At 40.8% G+C, this 17,815-nt stretch overlaps 1 protein-coding gene across 2 annotated transcripts in view; it reads left to right on the forward strand.

The window, feature by feature from the left end:
• Window positions 1-1,272: 1,272 nt before the first annotated feature.
• Window positions 1,273-17,815, forward strand: part of LOC308199318 (uncharacterized protein) — a 133,821-nt gene continuing 117,278 nt past the window's right edge. For both annotated transcript variants that reach the window (XR_013954572.1, XM_080603348.1), the window contains exons 1-2: window positions 1,273-2,527; window positions 11,816-11,875. The gene's annotated coding sequence lies outside the window, so the exon portion shown is untranslated. The remainder of the gene's footprint in view (window positions 2,528-11,815; window positions 11,876-17,815) is intronic.

Genomic DNA, 17,815 nt, shown 5'->3' on the forward strand with positions numbered 1-17,815 from the left:
AACAGTTTCTCCTCTGCACCAGCCCGGGCTGCTGAGCTCCGTGCCTGCTGGAGATGCCACGAGAGGGCAGCAGAGACTGTGCTAAAGGCAGCGCCGATCCTCCCCTGTCTTAAATGACTTTGAAACTAGGACAGCATCTGACAGTTGAAGGTTAGATGGCAAAGACATGCTGTCTCTTTTCTAAAAGACCCATTTTTCCCGTTTTTTTTTGCTTAAGGCTCAGCTTTACGTGCGGTCAGGTTTCTCTGACAGTGTTTTGCCTCTGATGTACACACCAGCCCCATGCAGTCCAGCAGAGCACGTACCTTTCTTGGCTAGGTTTTAACTGCAAATAACAAGTTAGGTAAGGTGCTCATCTAAATATGCTTTGGGGCATTCGTGATGCAGAACCCAAACTGTGTTTCTTAAATTTTTCCCATTACTAGAGATGTTTTGTGTGGTGGCTAGTGTATTCTTACTGTGAGTCAGCCTGCAGTGACACCTCAGGGATATTTATCCCTTCTGTTGAGTGTGTTCTCAACAAAAAGACAATGAAAGAGCCTGAAAGGAGCAAGAGTGTCTGTACTTCTAAAACACCATTGCTGCAATTGCAGGGGCTGTCAGGGTCTTTGGCACTAACTAAAGAGACAGCAGGTGAGTGCAACAAGCAGAGAATGGGAAACAGTCCCGTGTCTGGCATGGCGTGGGCTCTGGATGGGCAAGTGGCATTAATTCCTGGCCCCAGCCTTGCAGAGGTCACTTCAGACTTCGTCCCAAGGGGCAATCTGAGGTGCTCTTTTATCTTATTCCTCAGTGTGCAGAGAGTGGGTGAAAAAGTGTCAGCAGGGCACATTTGGGTTTGGCATGCAGAGATTCTGTCCCATTGAATGATGGAAATGAGCAAGCAAAATGTAATACTTTGCTAACTAGCTAAGCTGGGCCCCTTTCTTGATACAGACACCAGTTAATTTCTTAAATGGCTCATTATGGATTGTGTGGAAGAACCAGATACTTCTTAAACGGGTTTTGATGTGGCAAGAGAGATTAGAGTGGGTGAACTGATCAAATCTTGTCCAGTATTTAACTTATTAAAGTAAGCACAGTTATAATTAGAGAGAAGTTATCGAGCATTTTGGATGACAAATCACGGTGCTTACTCCCCCAGACAGCACATTGCTGCACCACCACCCCTGTACGCAGGATTAGTGAAGCACTTTTAATGCAGGAGATGTCACAGACCTTGTAACCTGCCGCGGGTGATGCCACCACAATATATGTGTGTGGGTCTGATAAACTAAGAATTGATTTAAAACTTCTGTTGATTAGGTGGGAGTAGGAGTCTGGATGCTTTTGAAAATCCCTGTGAGATTTTTGCACTTTTAGGTACTTCAAAACCTTTGAAAGTCCACTCTGTAATATACTGTTACTTCAGATATTTGTTTCAGTTTTGAAGAAAACCAGCTCCAAAGTCTGCAGAAGGTAACCGTGGCAGCATTATTATTGGTGGCATTTATTCTGTATGAGCAGCTGCAGATTACATTATTTAATATCTGTTTTATCTGTGTTTCAGAACTGATTTTAGTGTTACAACAAAGGCAGCCTTGTCTTATGAGAATCAAAATTATGCTTAATTGAATTCTGCTTTGGGAGTTTCTGTCAATCACACAACTGTGTGAATTGGAAAAGACACATGATTGCAACTATGATTAACTTCTCCAGAGTCGCTCTGAGTACTGTATATCACATTTCATAAAGAGATGTAGTATCTCCAGAATAATTGCATTGTTCTGAAGGGTATCTTTTGAATGTCAAACATAACTCCATTTTCTTTGAGGGGACATAACAGGGATAAGAGGAAGAGACATTCTTAAACTGAAGGTTGAGAAGATTTCTAAAATAGGGTCAGCTGAAACAGGGAGTTATTTAACACATGTAAACAATTAAGGAAGAATTAAAGAAGGGTGTGTGTGACAGCAGGAAGGAGCTCAGGGCCATGTGGTGCAAATTTTCAGAGAGATGAGTGTTTTGCTTGAGGGCAGGAATGGATTGTTGTAGGGATTGACTGTGACACCTGCATCAAATGAGAGTGAAGATAGCATAGTGAGTTTCATGGGCATTCATAATGCTCTGCAGATTACTTGATTCTTTTCTGGAAAGAATTTGGAAAGTCAAGTTGAGTGGCTTTCGCCCTCCCCCATTGCAGTACATGGATTCAGCAACAGAAGTTCTGCATTTGAGTCTTAGCTGATTGGAACAGCAGGGGAGACAGTGAAATTAGTAACAGGCAAAGAGATGCTCCACGTTGGTCTTCATCATCATTTAAAAAATTGCCTTTTGAGTGGAAGGGGAAGACGTGTTTTAACAAGAACTTAACTTGTGTAAGCAAATCCAGGGCTGCCACTTGAGAGTGCAGTTCTGCGGAGAAGCACCTAAAGGAGAAGCTTCATCTGAAATGGCCTTTACCACCTTCCTCCCTGGGTGCTTCCTACCACCACATTAACAGCGATGTAAGCCAACAGAGGGTTGCCTCCCTGAGAACAGCCTGCACGTGAGTTACCTTCACAGCATCCAGAGGTGGGCAGGTGGTAAATTAGCAGGAGGTACAAACTGTCAGTGAGTAATTAAGAGTGAATGTTCATGGTACTGGAGTGTCTGGGGACTTCCATGCACTGGAAGTACATGTTAGTGCCATGAATTTTCCTGTGTTCCTGCAGTCAGGTAAAGGAAACCTGTGATGTTAAGAACTGCAAACAAGGTTAGTCCAAAAGTCACTGCACTGGAGATCTCTAAATTTGGAGGGCAGGCAATAGGATTTTGCTCTCCTGTAGCTAGTTACCCAATGCTAATATTCACTTTGCTCTTATCTCTAAATTGCATCAACTGTCTCCAGTGACATTTAACTTACATATGTGAAGGGATTGGCATTTTTAGATTGTCAGAGTGTTATTGGATGAAAAACCTGATTTTGTCACGGGACATCTGTTTTATTGTTAATTAGATGAAATAGGAAAGACATCAGAAGAGTACACACAGAAACTATTTCATAGTTCCTGCTTAAAATCTTGCTCTAATCCCTTGAAATTAATGATGCTTTGCAGATTTTCACATTTTGATGTGAATTTCATTTAGGAAGTTTCAGGAACAAATGACAGAGAGTTGTTATCCATCTGTGCCTCTGTCTTTACAATTCAATTGCTCCCTGCCATTGTACAGTCTCTCCTTTCAAAACTATCAGGAGAGAGAAGACAACCAAGGAGTTCATTTATCATTAAAAAACAACCAAAGCAGCAACTTATATCATCATCACAGATCATGTTTTGTGCTTATCAAAGTAAGAAGTGCTACTTACATTGTCCCGTCAAGCTGAGTTGATCTTTTTGATAGTTGTGAGTCTGTGGGTGTTGAGATCCTGTTTTCTGATGATTACCTGGCTTCTTGTCCCTTCCTGCTATTTATTTATTTATTTTTGGGCAAGGTATAGCGTAAAGACTCAATCTCTTTCTCTGTTTTCAATTGTTAAAGGTCTGTTGTGTTGATGAGCTGCAGAAGAGGAAGCAGGTATAAAATATGCTCCCCAGGAGAGACAGAGAAATTGTCACTTGTGATAGCTGGTGATGATATGTCATATTATTTCAGGATGAAAGCTGATGAGGTTTCTCAGGGGAATAAGGGAGAATAAGGAATTACGAGCAGCAAACGGGACTACTGTAATGATGTGGAAGGTAAGCTGGAGATGGGGAGAGACACCATGTAAGGCTGAGGTGGTCACATCTTGCTCACTTACAATAACACATCTGCCACTCTGGCACTGAGTGCTGGGTGGGTATGGAAGACGAGGAAGGTGTGTCGTCCTGCAGGAAGAAGCAAAGGATGCACGCTGCCTTCAGCAGGTCCCTGCTGAGTAACCTCTAGAGCTAGAAAGGAGAAAAAGCTCTTCTGTGGTTCCTGCCCTTCAGAACTGAAGGAAAGGAACATACAGAGACTGCAGAGTGAGTCGTGGGCTGCACGCTTGGCGTTAGACTCTCAGTGCTTGCTCGGTGCTGGTGCAGGGAGGAGATAAAAGCAGAAGCTAGGAAAGTAGAATTTGATCAAGGGGGGAATGGATTTTAAGTCCCTAAAGTGATGTTAGCAGAAAAGTGAAGTGACTTTAAAAATGTCATCCTCAGCTGTGCGCACACGGCTCGTATTAAATTAGGATTACAGGATGGAATTAGACATTATCACTTTATTATTTAACTTTTTTTTTTTAATGTAGCATCTGGCGTAAGATGTGCAGTGTATTAAAATGAGGATGTTAGACCATGCTCTTGGAAATGTCCTGAGCTGAACAAAACTAGGCTGAATTTTCCCATTTGCCTGATTAACTAATAAATTAAATTAAAAATGGATCTTTGGGAAGATAAGAAAATATGTGAAAATTGGAAAATACCTCACATGAAAGAAAAAGGGACACGAGAGGAGAAATTTCAATAATGTCAAAACAAAATATTCTGATAAATATAAATGAAACTTTTTTAGAAATGTCAAAATTTTTTTATTGTGGCATTTTAGCAATTTCTAAAATAATTCTGTAACCTTATTTTGGAAGGGTACTTTTAAAAATTGAACTGTTTTTTTGTTCCCCAATTTTGAAAAACAGCAGAATTTAATGAAACCTATCAGTAAAGCCAAAACAAAGGATTTTTTTCCCCTCATAAAAACATGGATTGAAGAAATTGTTTCAGCTGAATTCAAACAGATTCCTTGTAGTAGACGTGTAAGACATGTGGACAAACATTATTTGGTTGCTTGTGCATTGCATCTATTAAGTTCTGTGCAGCAGGGGAGAAGAGGCAGGGGTGAGGAGACCCATTCCAGGGCTCTCAGGTATGTGAGCACCTGCTGAGGGACAAGGAAGGAGACAGGGTCAGAGTCGCAGGTGGAAACCCTGACGCAGAAGATGGGACAAGGTAACGCAGTCCATGGATCTGTGACCTGTGATAATACCAGGACCTGCCGATGCTGTTCACTTGCTCTGTTGTCTTTTCCATCTCGCCCATCATCCTGTCATTCCATCCCATAGTTTCTTCATTAATATTTATGCCTCCCAACTCCTAATACCAGGTGTACACACACATCTTTGGCACTCCAGCTCTGCTATGTGATGTAGATTTCACTGGCCTCTGTAATGAGAAACACTCTAGCTGATTCCCAGGTGCTGTTGGTACCCCAGGAGCTTAACACCAAGTATTTGTTTTCATTTTATTTTACTCTTTTTTTGAAGATTAAAATATGCGTTGTAAGTGTTTGATAACCTTGCTATTTACTCAGTAAATCACCCCCCTGAAATTATCAAACTAGAATATAACCACAAAAAAAGCAGAGCTTCTTGCTTTTCTGCATGTAGGTCTTTTGCAGTGAGAGTCCTGCCCATCCTTGGAAACAAACCCCTCGTCTCGTGAAGCAGTTCATAGAGGCTCTATTCCTCCTTGTGTGCAGGGAGCGTGTGTGGTTATTAGAGGGAGGTGCAGTTCTGGAGTTGCTGCACAAGAACAGAGAACCATCCTGTTAGGCATTTATTTTGTGATAAATGTCAGTAGTGGTTACTTCGGTGGAATGCGAGAGAAATTCTGAAGAAGGATGTCTGAGCTAGCTATGTGCTGTTCTCTTGGCTTTGAATGTATAAAACCCTTTTAATTATGGATCAAAATTCCTATCCCAAGACTCTCATAGAATAGTCAGGTAAAAGTTGACTTCTACACTAACCTCATGAAAACATTGCAGAGCCATTATGTATGCCACTTAGAGGGAGGGTCCTGGTCCTCTTTTTCAAGTACAAAGTGCTCATTATTATCCTATTCCTAGCCCCGAGAAGGTTCTTAGTTCTTCTAATATGTAGTATCCATTAACTAAAAATATAGCTCCATTATTCTCAATGCTGTACCCCATCCTTCCTCACTTTTTGGTCTGGGACTCATGCTAGGGATAAACTTGGCAAAATACTTTCATTAGTGTGACTAAGAGAAGCTTACAACATGTTTCATTTAAAAGGGAGCAAGATTGATACCCTTTATTAGTGAGCTGGAGCAATCTCTGCCTTTTCTTCTAAAACAGCTCCATATCTGTTTGGCTCTGGAGTGCACAATCTTGATGAATTGTGAGTTAACTTAATGGAGAGGAAAATGTGTGTAGTGCTGTGTGAGGGCAAAAGGGAGAAATACAGAATAAGAATCGATGGAAGAGAAAAGAGACTTGATGGAAAATGAAATGGCCTCTTCCCAAAAAAGTTGATGAAGAGAAAATAAACAGACTGGCAAGCAGGCTCAGAGAGGGAATAAGAGAAACAAGACAGTCATTAAGGTGAGAGATGGATCACAGGCACAATGTATAGATTTTGATTTTGAAGAGCAGAAAGTGTGGGAATACTTGGATCGCAGGCTTTGGTTCTGGCCCATCTTTGCTCAAATTAAATAAGAAAAGTTCAGAACAGGAAAAACAGTGAAAAAAATCCCCTCCTCCCCTGAAGTATAGGATCTGAAGTAAACAACACCGGAAATTTAAAGTCTATTGGCAAAATGTCAGAATATTTTTGAACGTTAGTGTCTTTTCCTGTTGTTCCTGATTCAAAAGCAATTGCTTATGAATGCCAGTTTCTTTATTTTTTTTACCCTATAGATGTCTACTACCTGGGTATATTCAGAGCTGCATTCTGTTACTTAGCTGGCTAAATCTGCCAGGACTGCCGTGACAGTCCAGACTGTCCTGATGGCTTGTTAACTAACCTCTGATTTCACAAAATCTACTGCTACTAATAACACAAGGCAGAAAAGACCTTGCTTGGCTTTCAGAGCTGGGCAATTGCCATGAGTGCCTGTTGGGGCTGAGAGGGGAAACACGTGAAAATTGAACTGACTTGATGAGGAAATTGCTGAGAGATGGAGCAAAAAAGCAGGGCTCTAAATATCAACATGCTCTCCTGGCTGTTCCAGGAAATTTTGCTTATAGGGTAATGAGTAGAATATAAAGATCCATCCCAAACTTATAGATGCAGTAAATCAACCTCAAATTCCTTTTACTAACTGATATGCATGAGGCTGTTGCATCAGTAGAAAAATGTATATAGTGATGTTCCATAGAACCTGAATATTTGGCTGTTCACATGGAAAGTAAGGACCATGGAGGACAAACGTGTGTTAGGGAAATCCTAAAACACTTTACCTTTTTTGTCATTTTTATATATGTGTACTATAATTTTATATATAGTCTTTGAAATTTAGAGGTTGTTACAGGAGACTAAACCAAAAACTAACAGCTACATGATGTTCAAATATGTGTACATGTAATGGGCATTAACAGTTATCTCCATGTTACACATGGAAGTTCCGCACCTCAGTGGGATACATTTGTTTATATAGGGATAAATATCTGTCATTAAGTTGTGCTGCGGCAGATGTTGGTGTAAAACAGTGGCAGCTGTGTTCCTGAATCAGGGTGTTGGATATTTGAGCCCACAACGAAGGTTGTGTTTGTGTCCAGTGCTGGCCGGTATGCTTACATTCAGAAAATGTTAGGAGCCATGCCATGGTTTTTGAGGTTGAAATTAAATCCCACAGAAATCACTTCTATTTCTTTTCCTCTTTCTTTTCATTTAAAAAAAAAATCTGGATGTTTTTAAGTCCCTTTCCTTTGCAGCCCTGGGAACTAGAAATTGAAGGCGGTGAGATTCCCATGCAAAACCTGGAAATTTAGGAAAAATACCAAATACTTCAAGGTCATGATAAAATCAGACTGCTGGCAACAGAAATGTTGTTGATCGTCTAGTATTTGTGCTCAGGAAGTAGGAGCTGCTCCTTGAGCAGCAGCATGGCCAAAGGCAGGGGCAGTGGGGAGGAGGGCACGCTGTATTTCTGTATCGAGCTGCAGCATCTGTGATGTAAGGAGAGAGCCTGCTCTCCTTTGTAGGCTTATTCTTGATTTAAATTGCTGAGACTGGAAGAACAGCAGGGATGGCTGGTGGGGAATAGCGCGGGGCAGGGACTGCGGGGGAGCTGTGGGTGCAGCTGCCTCTGGAGATTGCCCCGACCAGGGCTGCAGCGCAGAGCAGGGCTGGCTACAGCCAATTGCTTGGGGCCTCGAGCAGAAGGGAAGACAGCCCTGAGCCTGCTGGGCTGAGAAGAAAATCGCCCCACCATCACAGAAGCGGTCTGTGCGTGTCGATTGTCACAAATGTGGGTTTCTCAGTAATGGGAAATGGATGCATGTGTTTGAAAGCCCTTTCTTCAGAGGACTAGCAGCTATCATTCAGTAACTCTGTGGGTGTATGCGTATAGACTTGTATATAGCGCAGCAACATTTAACAAGCTCTCTAAGAAACATGGTAGGAAAGAAACAGAACTCAAAATAACTAACAGAAGGTGGAAAGGTTTAAAAAAGGGAAAAAGGAGAAAAAAAAAAAAAGAAAAACCTACAACCCCCCACTCCTCTTCCAACCACCCCCAAAGCAGATGAAGAGAAACTAAATCTTTAAAGATAATCTTAGATAAAAGACTAAAATATTTATATCACCTTTTTAACCTGAATTTTATAGCAATGAAGTTTAACATATATCTTCTATTACCTTTGTCAAGTTTATGACTAGCTCTCATTTATGGATCCCTTAAATATGTATAAGACAGTTTTAGTTGTCTTGTTTACACGGGTTTTCTCTTTGGGCATTTGTCTCCATCACCGGGTAGCATGTTTATGGTAATTTACTGTAATACATGTATATCAGAGGCAGTTTAAATGACACTTAGCCTTGAATATATTTAAGATTTTTTTTTCCTTTTAGCCACTAGGAAGTCAAAAGATATATGAAAAGCTATTAATTTTCAAATGATAGTAACATAAACAATATTAAAACTTGTATTTGCTCTTTGAACAGTGTGAGGCAGAAATATATAACAAATGGGGCATCACACAGTCAGTTATTAAAGAAGTAAATTAGAAGTAAATTCAATCTTTTCTTTTCACATGTCAAGGATAATCTGGACAGTAGCTTGGTGATTAGAGAACAAAATGTGTCTGATTATTTGGGTTAGCTTTAATCAGTGAAAAAAGCTTTGACTCCTCAGTAAATGTTTGTTTCCAGCCCCGTGGGAGGAGGCTCCCCTGTGTTGTCCAGAGGCATCCAGCTGTGCCCGCAGCAGGTCCTTGCATCGTTGCCGCTGTGCCAAAGAGATCTGAACGGATTGCCTCCGTGCTAGGGGCTGATGATGCGCATGGTATGTGCTATGCCCATGTAGCAAGGAAGAGTTGTGTTGCAAAGGTATTTCTGTGAGTAGACATGGGAGGAAAAACCCCTGCGTGGTTGGGAGCCTGTGCACAGAGTCCCAGCACTGTTTTCCCAGAGCTGTGTTGCCTGGGGTGGCTGAGCTGGAGCAGAGCACAGGCACTGCATGGGCCTGGAATGTGCTTTACCAGTAGTCTGCAGTGCTTTTGGCTATGTGGAAGGGTATGATTTTGCCTGAGGTTCAGCATTTTGGGGCGAATGAACTGTACAGCTGCTGGTTTTAGACTAGACTAGTTCATTTCTGCCTGTAAATAACATTTATGTATCTTTATGAAATATAAAACAATGTCTGGGCACAATGGAAACTGGATTCCCTGATGCATTGAAAAGTGCCTCTAGATGATTATCTGCTCTTCTTGGTGCTGGAAAACCTTTAAAAACCTGCTCACTAATCTTAATCATTTAAAAAATATTGCCATTAGAGAGAGACTATTGAAAGCTAACAACTTGTCCAGCAATCAAGCTCTGTGGCCTTTGGTGGAGTGATTGAGAAAGGCTTGCTGGCACTAGGGAATATCAGAAAGCCCAGCTGTTAATGATAATGGAGGTAGGAATCCTTCAGTACTGCAGAAACTTCACAAAAACCAGTACTACTCCTCTACCCCAGCCCAGGCACTTGTGCACGTCGTGATGCTGACAAGAGAAAAGCTTACTATTAGAAATCATTTCCCTGGGATGTGTGTTTAGAGCAAAGTATGATGCCTTTGAACTAATAAAACTCATTTCTGTTGTTTGAACGTAAAGGTGGATACAGCATCCCTGCCGCATGTATGCAAATGTGTAATTGTGGATCATTGAAATGCGCTAGATTGCAAGTGCAGAAAGAGCCATCGTGTTGCTTCAGAGGAGGAAGCAAGGAATGAAGTTCTTTTTATGAATAAACCCCAATTGAATGTTTGTGCATATGCATTTGTATTTGCTTTCTCTTTGTTCTTTGTTCTTCCTTTAGCGATGCATTTACATGCAGACTGCTAGTGATCAGAATGCAGAGCTCCCGTACGGCGGAGCTGTGTGCTGGCATTGATCTAGTGGTCTGTGCCAGCTCAGTGGTGCAAGATTTACTTTAATTTCCTCTTCCCTTTTTTTCTTTTGCCTCTGTGCTTTAAATAAAGACTGTTATTACTTCTGGAAATCTTGAGCAGTCGTAGCTATTTTGTATCTAAATAACCATGACACATTTCTCCCTGATCAGTAACTGCAGATCTCCCAATTTGGTGAGTGCCATTCTTATACATGTTTGAACTTCTCAAAGCTGTTAGCTTGGGGGAAGTTTGAGGTTTGGTTTTCAGTTAGACTAAATGGAGAGTGAGCATTTTGAAGCTATCAGGGTGTGCAGCTGGAGACTGTGTGCTTCTGGGAAGAAACCTCTGATACGGTTTTGATGGAAGGTCCCAAAATGTGGTAAGGAAAGACCAGGAATGTTTGCTCTTCATTTAAATACCAGAGTTGATCAGGACCATGGAGGAAGTTCATGGGAAGGCTCTAGGGAATAATGTAGCACATGTGGCTTGGCCATCCTCTTTTTGTATTGTTAATAACATAGGGCAGGCAAATAATACACAGCAAAAACTATCTTTAGGCGTCTCCTTTACACAGCAGGAAATAGAATAGAGGTTGCCTTTTACTTACTCATTTTCCTTGGCAGGAGCAACACAAATTCTTTTATAAAGGAGGAAGATTTCATAAGTGCTGCAGTAGTTGGAGTGTATTTGGTATGTGCTTTTCGTTCTATACTGTAATTGCATAACTGTGCAGTGGTGCAATGGGTATTTACATGGATTGATACAGGGTCAGGGGTTTCAGCCCCTTTGCCTGCTCTCGGTGTGCCTTTCTCCAGTGAATTTATTAGGAAAATGTTCTGTTAAAGAATCAGTAGAACTCATTCGTTTCTATTCTTTAACTGCTTTACGAAACGCACACGTGTTTTCTGCAGGAGAAGCATATGAAGGTTGCACTTATTTTCCAACTACATTTCATAGTGATTATTTTCAGCGCTGCCTTTAATAAAATCTCATACAGGAAAAATGAGGAGAATGTTCTTGGGTTGTGGTTATTTTCTTTTTTTTTTCTCCCCAAATTTATTTGTAAACCTTAGTTTTCTTTGTGCTCCTTTCCTTTTATCATATCCCCACTTTCCTTTATGTTGAGATGCTGACAAGCTATTTTAATATCCTTGCACAGAGCCCTTCTCGTTGCTCCACAGGTGTGCAGCAGCTCAGCGAGCAAGGCCATGCAGAAATCCTCCCTCCAGCTTTCTGTATTTTAGAAGGAGGCTATGTCAAAGGCTGGTGGCCTCGCCTCGTGCTTGGAGCTTTCCGACCCCCTCCTTTGCAGTTGGGATCCTTGGGCTGTCAGCTGGTTCATGGAGGGGAAGCAGATTCCCCTTCCGAGCTGGCAAATGCACAAACCAGCATCTCCCCACACAGCAATGGCAGCATGGCACCAGGCTTCCAGCACACAGCAGCGTTACAGCCCTGTGCCGAGCTGCATTACCTGGCTAAGCTGTGGTTGTTCCCCTTGTTGCAGGATCCAATGGCGACGTGATGGACCGTGACCGGAGTGGTGCGTCTCGGTGCTGTGATGCAGGTGAGCACAGCAAGGAAGGTTGTCTGCTAGGCAGTCTGCAGCGAGGGGGAAGGAATGCTGCTTTTAATGAAGAAAGTGAGCGGAATTACAAGCAGCAGATTAATTACTTTCCTCAAAAGGAAAATGTGCTTAGTTTCAAACTGGTTGTTCCAGTGAGCCTTGTATTGTATAACACTCACCTGAGACAGAGGCTGACAGGCTGTCCCAACCTTTAATTGACTAATTAATAGTTATTAATTAGTATTCCCTGCAGTTGTAGTCTCAACCATGAGTTAATTGATTCTGATGGGGAATTAAATGTCCCATGTCAGAGATGAGTGCCCATAACAGCATCTGAGGCAGTTATTTCGTGTAATAGACTAAAACAAACCTGTTTTATATGTGTGTGTACACTGATACCAAATTGCACAAACCCTTGGTTTTGTTTATTTAAACCTATTGCTCTTTGCCTGTTGGATAATGTGGTTTGTAAACACTTAATGAAGACACTTAATTCTTATGTAATGGGGAGAAGCAGGGGGAAATGCTATTTTCAAACCCTGTGCTCTGGTACGGGATCTATTTCTCTCCAAAAACCATTGTAAAACCATCTGCTTTTCCAATTCACTTCTGTCATGAGCTAAAATCCTCTGGAGATAAGAGCTAACTGGTAGATTTGGTAGTCAAGTATTCCAGCACTGACAGGCTGCAGTATTTCACAGGAGCATAAATATCATCGTGTCTATTAAGTTTATTAGGTTAAGAGATTTTGGAAAATAACCTCTAATGGGCATCATGACTTGACAGGCAGGTGCAGCTGACAGAACAAACATTGGTTTTCCCGTTCAATTTACACTGTTTTCGATGGTTGAGCCCTCTGCCAGGCAGCAGCAGTGGGATGGCACTGGCTTTGGTTTGCTGTTGTTGTGCTGTCTGAATCTTCTTGTGGAGCAGTAAAACTTCTGAAGCCAAAGAAAGCCTTACTAAAGGCTTTTCAGCTGAGTTATCTGTAAGCTTCTCATTAAATTCAAGCTGTCTGCTCTTATTTATATAAATAAGTAAAGCTGATATTTATATTTATCAGCTTTATGGTGTTGTAAGATCTCCTAGCACATCTTTTAGAGTGTAAACATGGCAAATATACATTCATATATTAATAGGAACTATTCAAACTCTGGAGCAGTGTGGGTCACTGTCATATTCTAGTCAATGTGCAAAGCATACAGGATAAAATCCTGACCCTGTCAAAGCTGATGGGTGTTTGCCAAGTAGTGGAACCAAGATTTCATTTTCATGCAAAGAATATCTGATAACCTGGTGTGCCGGAGGTGGTACTTGCTGGGATGTGGAGCCTCGTGACTGCTGCCGTTATACAAGAGGAGAGTGGATTCGTGGTTTTCTCATGACGACTGTGAATGGTAGACCCAGAAGCAAAATTGTGCAGTCCATCCTCAAAAACACCAACAAAACCTTTCTGTCACCTAGGCACAGAGTATTTTATATTGCTTCATATCCTTGGTTATTGATTAGAGCTCTTGATGGAGGAGAACCAAGGACAGTTTGATCTTCTCTAAAATGATGATTGAGAGATGAATGGGGGGTTGAGAGAAACTGATAAATGGTTCTGAATTTAACACTTTAGGCTAAGCCACTGAACGCCTGATTTCCATTTAAAAGGAAGAGGTGCCCTGCAGGTGAGAAAACAGGGTTCTAAATTATTTTGAAAAATTCAGGTGTCAGGCAATGATGGGGAAGATTTACATGTTAATGGGATCCTCAGCGGGGGGGATCCTCAGCACCTTAGAGTGGTGATGGCAGAAAAATAGATGCACCCATCTGCATCTTCAGATGTTATCCCATAAGTTCAAATAGTCCCATACATTTCTGAGACAAAAATAAAAATGAGTAAAGATTTGTGGTTGGACAGATGGCCCACGAAAGAGCCTCATGTTACTTTCAAAACCTTTCCCTAGGGCAGGGTGTCCCACCTGGCCTGACGTTGCAGCAGTTCAAGCCATGACCTCTTCCTGCTGCAGTGTGGGAGCAGGTTTGGGAGGTTTGGGTGCCCATCGCTAAGGCTTGAACTCTGGGGAGGGTGCTGGCTTCTGTGAGTTTGAAAAGAAGTGACAGAGACCAGGAGCGTTTCTGACGGGACGTGACACACGCAGCTGAGCCCAGCTCAGCCTGCCTCTGAGTGAATACTTGCTGCAGTCGCTGTAATTGAACTGCAGGAGAATACTGATCTGGTGAGACTTTATTTTTGGCCATAAACCATATAAGTATGATCTATATGGTTTATATATATGTGTGTGCATGTGTATGGCTTATGTAAATGTATCAAAAAATAGAATACGTATATTTCTGTTTATTATTTCACATGGTTTTCTTTCTTATTTTCTTACATTTTTTTTTCCAATTGGAAATCTTTAGAGTGAGCCAGGTTTTACAGTGAAACAATGCAGGCTGCCTGTGTCTGTTCTTGAGATGTACCTTGTCCTGAAGCATCCCATCAAGGGAATGTATAAAATAGTTGCATATTATGAGTTTATTACATTTCTGACTCCAGCTTACTTTAATAAACTTTGAATTAAACTCAGGCTGGTGACAGAAGCAAATAGCAATAAAGCATTCTGCTGTCATCTTTGTCCTGAAAAATATTTTACATGAAGGATCCAATAGCCATGGCAATAGTTTTTTTCCCTTCTATGTTAATATGCAGGGCCTAATAAGCTTGCTAAACATTTCTGCAGAATTATCTGCTATAGCTAATTCAGCCTAGGCAAGGCATTTGGGCCTGTGGAGCAGCTCTTAGAGATGTCAAGCATTTTATAAATCAGATAATTTTCTTGGTCAGTAAAAGCCGTGGAGATCCAGTGCCTGGGCAGATTGCACTCTTCAATTGAGACGTTAAACTTTGTTTCCTTTCAGAAGCTGTGTGAGTCAGCTCCAGGCAAATCTAAGCATTACGGCGGAACTAAAACAAACATAAAGTGGAACCAATCCTAAATATATTTGCATCTAGATTTTGGCAGACGTTGTTATGGCTTTCTGTATTTTATGTGCCTCTTTAATTTCCCTGTGAAATATTTTTTGGTAAACTTATAAGTTTTTCAAACCACTTTAAGTTGTTGACTCTTCCACTTATGGAAATGATGTCTCTTGCTCCACGACTTTAATTTTAAAGAGAGAGAATGACTTACAGCTTTGCCTCTACATTAACCTAGGCATCTGCTAGCAAGAATTTTGTGGTCTTGTGAATGCAAAGCGAAATAGATTTTTTTTTCTTAACATGTGAGGATGTGTAATACCAGAGAGAGATTTACAGAGTGACCCAGCACTTCTGAGACTGAAGTCTGGCATTTAACTTCACTGCAAGTGGGACAGGAGCTTGGCTGAAAATAGGAGCCTATTCCAGTTGCGTGCACCTTTTCACTATAGCAAAGTTTTTAGTTGATACAGTTTATATATGTAAGAATAAAGACATTCCTTCCAAAGTGAGTTAAGATAGCTTAAGGACTGCTCTGAGCTTGTCTTCCTCCTTGCTTAGCGATCCCACAGCAGCAAACTCAGCTCATGGAAGGGAGTTGAAATTAGTTTGAACTGACACTAAACTGAGCCTAACCTTTGAGCAGGCCTGGAGTTCATAGGTTGAGCTCCATTATGTCTGTACTCATGAGACTAAATGTCTTGGGCTATTAAATAAATAAATCAAAAGACCTGGGTAGTTATCCAGTTTGTTAGAATGACTTTGGTGAAAGTGCAGCACAGCAATGTGCACTATTGTTAGCATATCTTCTCAGGTCACACCCTTTTCTTTTAAACTGTGGTATCTACAAGATGGCATACAGCTAATGCAAAGAAAATGGCTAAAACATCTCCCTCTCCCCAAATCTTTTAAAATAAAGATGCATCAGGCTTTTGGCTTATGTGAGCACTTGATAGTGATAGGAATATTTTTCAATTATTATGAAGAATGCATAAAGAACACTTTGATCTGGTCATCTGAGTAGGTACATAAAATACCAAACCCACTTCTTGTGATGATGAAGTGGTTTCAAAAACTCTTGGTGATGTATTTTTCTTAAAGCTTTCAAGGGCAAGGCTCATTAAGAGTGCCACGTACTTCAGGTACTCTCAGTGAGAGATTTGTTTTATTGTTGCTTCACTTTTTGGAAATATGTTGCTGCCCATAATTTGCACACAGTTATAGAAGTGTCTAATTAATATACCATTCTTTCCTTGGGGGGGGGAGGCAGTGTATATAATAGCTGAATGATTTGTCATTGACTATATGCGTTGTCTTTGAAGAGGGCAGAAATGCAGGTTATTTTCAGTTAATACGTTAGAGAGCTTCAAGCATTAGGTGCACAATCTATATATATTTGATGAGTGGCCTTGTTTGACTTTTAGCACTGCTTGTATGAGTAAAGTTACTTGTGCTTGCCTGCTTGCAGGGTAAGAAAAACACAGGATAGAAGTGTTGCATATTTATAACAAGCTCGTTGTAGAGACTCTTGGTTAATATGTAAAGACAATATATCTCTAATAGAGCAATAAGAAGCAAGGATACTTTCCAGTTTTAGATGATCAATGACAAAGTTTTAAGCAAATATTATAATACAATCCTGTCACTAGAAATAGCCATACTAATAACTGGTGATTTTTAAAGGGAAAAAATAAATAAATACGAACCACAGCCTCAAAGTTTTGCTTAGTTAAACCAAGCCTTTGCAAAAAGTACTTAGAAGATAGTTACCTGAATACCTTAGAGTTTTCTGTCAGAGAGGCTCCAGAAAACTGGGCTTTTACTGCACTGTTCCCAAGATTTCTGTATTTTTATGGTTAGAGCTGGGAATATGGATCCCATATTATTTGCCATTGAGTATCTTCTAGGAGGTAGTAGTTGTCATGTATACCATGACAAAATTTCAGAGGTGCTTGAGCTACCTATAAAGGAATATTGAAATATCTTTGCTGTGACTCTCTAATACAGATCATGTGCAGGTTCTGGCCATTAATAAAGTGCACCCCTGGACAAAACTATGGTAAACGTACAATTCTTACTGCAAGGCCTCTTTATGCCACTCCTGCAATATCAGCAGGCAAGGCTCAACATAGGTTACTTGTAAACACTATAGATTCCTTCATGCTGCTAGGAATGTGCAAAGGAGCTGATATAAATGATAATACAAGTCTAGTGTATTTGGTTCTGTTATACCTAGGAAGCTTTTTGTGCAATAGGAAAAGTTCTTTATGGACATGAAAGCTTTATTATTAAAGATCGCTCTATTTTGGTACTAATTTATTACTTTTTGACATCTTAATTATATTCTGCCCTATAAAGATGTGGTTGGTAGTGCCAAGATTCCTAATCTGTGTCCATAAAATACGTTTTCCTGTTTTTTTCCTCATTTTCATTTCTGTGTAAAACTCATTCATGCAGTCAGACATCAAATTGCAGACAGGAGGGCCTCATCCAGCCTTCCTTGTGCAGGAGGTGCAGAGCAGAGGAATACAGTGGAAACCTTACAAAACGACTCAGCCCCCAAAAGAGTTAAGGGGAACAGACCAAAGCAGTGCCCTGTCCTCTTTTCAGTGATGTGAGGGATAAGAGGTAGTGTACAAAGTCATAAGAAATTTTGTATGAGAGTTAGTGTTATTAGGTGCTACTTCAACCGTGTCTGGTGTTCTGCTTTATGCCCCAGTGAAAAGTCCTTTACATCCCTGAGAATGCTTTTTGGAACAAGGGGAGAACAATAAAAATGAGCCTATTAGTTTCTAAAAGGCCTTATTCCCACGCAAAGAAAGATTTTTAAAGAATTTGGCTTGTTCCTATGAAAAACTGCTCTACTGAAGTTTCACAGATCAAATGTACCGGTCTACAGCTGTACAAATTCTCTTTCACAGAGTATGAATGCTGCAATTTGCTAATGTACATTTTGCTTTTCATAATATTCACAA

Source organism: Anser brachyrhynchus (genome assembly GCF_964034855.1).
Source record: "Anser brachyrhynchus genome assembly, chromosome: 8".
Classification (NCBI taxonomy): Eukaryota; Metazoa; Chordata; class Aves; order Anseriformes; family Anatidae; genus Anser; species Anser brachyrhynchus.